This window comes from Penaeus monodon, chromosome 41, assembly GCF_015228065.2.
Source record: "Penaeus monodon isolate SGIC_2016 chromosome 41, NSTDA_Pmon_1, whole genome shotgun sequence".
NCBI lineage: Eukaryota > Metazoa > Arthropoda > Malacostraca > Decapoda > Penaeidae > Penaeus > Penaeus monodon.
The window spans coordinates 4,740,714-4,743,213 of NC_051426.1; positions in this window are offsets into that span (position 1 = coordinate 4,740,714).

Sequence of the window (2,500 nt, forward strand, 5' to 3'; positions counted from 1 at the left end):
TTTTCTTTCTTCTTTTTCTTCTTCATCCTCAGTTATTTTATTTTCAGTTTTTTTTATTGCTGATCATTTGTTATTTTTTCATAAACATGTTTTTTTTTTTTTTTTTTTAACATTGTTGTTTCTTTGTTGGTCGAAAAAAATAATCACCTCTTCATAATTAATTTAATTTACGCATCAATTATTTTCTTATTTTTGATTGTCGTTTCTCCCTTTACTCATCTGTCGTTCTTCCTTCCTTTCGTCTGTCGTTTCTTCCTTTATTCCATTATCGTCTCGTACTTTTACTTATGCTTCTATTCCTCCTTTCGTTATTTCCGTTCCTTCCCTTCATCATTTGTCTTTTTCTCCCTTTACTCATTTATCCTCGTGTTTCCATGCCCCCTTTATCATTTATCTACTTATCCCTCCTTTACTCACGCCCCCCCCCCCTCCCCGCAGGCGCCGCCGGACGCCGCCGCGCCCGCCCTGGCCCCCCCCGAGGCGCCCCCCCTGCCCTCGGCCGCCAGCGTCGAGATCTACGCCAGCGTGCCGTGCCCCTTGGCCGCGGGCACGGCGCTCGAGAAGAAGAGCTCCTTCCTCAGGAGGGTCAGTGCGCCCCTCGCGCTCCGCTTCCTACTCCCCTCGGCGCTCGCTTTCGGTTCCGGTTGGCGGGGTTTCGCTTTGCTCTTGCATTCGCTGCGCTCTTCTTCCTCTTCTCTTCCTCTTCTCTGGTTCTTCTCTTTCATCATCCTCCTTTTCTTATTCCCCCTCCTCCTTTTCTTCATCCTCTTTCTTCCGTCGTTTATTGGTGCCTGTGTTTCTTTTCTTCAAGATTATCCGACTTCATTTCTCTTTCCGCTTCCATCATGTTTGTGATATATGAATATGTATATATATATGAAGGTTTGCCGCCCCCCCCCCTTCAGCAGCCTGCCCCTGCCCTGCCCCGTGCCCTCTGACCCCTCTCGTGCCCGCAGGAGCCTGCGCTGGAGCGGCGGGAGTCCTTCGCGAGCGAGAGCGGCCACGCCGGCGCCGCGCCGCCCGGCCACCTCGGCTTCAACTCGGAAGGTCAGGCCGTCGACGTCGCTCGTCCGCTCGCTGGTCGAGCCGAGTGTCTGTTCAGTTGTCTTTTATTGTTTTCGTTCTCCTTTATTGCTCCTTTGTTTATTCCCTCTTCCCCCTTCCCCCAGGTCGGCCCAAGCCGCCCCCTCCCCCCCGCAAGGTGTCGCTGGAGTCGAGCCAGGGCGCGGAGGCCACGCCCCCCTTCGCCGACGGACCCTCCGACGTCCCCGCGCACGCCCACCTCCGGCCCCAGCGCCCGCCGCCGCCCACGCGGACCCCGAGCAGCGCAGGTAGCTCGTCGAAGGCAGGAAGAGGAGAGGGAAGAGCAGAAGGAGGAGGAGGAGGAGGAGGAAAGGCAGAAGGTGGAGGAGGAGGAGGAGGAGGAGGAGGGGGAGGACCCCCCAGGCCTGAGCCTCCGAAGCTGGCCAGGGACTCCGTCTACGCCAACCTGGGTGAGGGCGCGACGGCGGAAGGGAACTTGCTTTTCTTTTTTCTTTTTTCTTTCTCAAGATTGTTGGCTTATTATTATGAGTATGTTATTGTTGTTATTTGTTTAAGAGATTGTTAGCTTCTCTCTCTAGCTGTCTGGACAATTTGTGGGTCGAGTAGGAGGGAGGGAAGGAAAGGAGGGAGAGAAGGAGGGAGAGGGGGGAGGGAGGGACGGAGGGAGAGGGAGGGAGGGAGGGAGGGAAGCAAGGAGGGAGGGAGAGAAAGGGAGAGGGGGGGAAGGAGGGAGTGAAAAGTGGGAGAGTGAAGGACAGAGCGAGAGCGAGCGAGAGAGAGAGCGAGAGCGAGAGAGAGAGAGAGAGAGAGAGAGAGAGAGAGAGAGAGAGAGAGAGAGAGAGAGAGAGAGAGAAAAGTAGTAATGGCGGATTTCTCCGCCCCATCTGTTTGCCTATTTTCACCGCCCCCTCCCCCCCCAGGCGACGTACGTGCCCCCATCACCCCCAGGAAGCCCGGCAGGACGTCCAGCATCCGAGGAGAGGACGACAGGGAGAAGAGGAGGGCGCCGCAGCCTCCCGCCGGAGCGCAGGTAAGGGGGGAGGAAGGGGAGGGGAGGGAGGGAGGAGGAGGGAAGGAAGGGAAGGGGAGGGGAGGAAGGGGAGGGAAGGAAGGGAAGGGAAAGGGACGGAGGAGGAGGGAAGGAAGGAAGGGGAAGGGAAGAGGGAGAAGGGGAGGGAGGGGAATGGTTGTGAGGAGAGAAGGGGAGAAGGGAAAGGAGGGAGGAGGGCAGGAGAAAGGGGAGGGACGATGTGGGAGAGGAGGAAGGGAATAGATAAGGGGAGGGGAGTGAGGAGAAGGGAAGGACTAAGAAGAGGCACGGGGAGAAGAAGATCAGGAAGGGGAGGAGGAGAGAGAATAAGGAGAGAGGAGGAGAGAGAAGGAAAAGGGGAAGAGGAATAGAAGGAGGAGGAGGAGAAACGAGGAAGAGGAAGACCAGAAGGAGGGAGATGCGGGA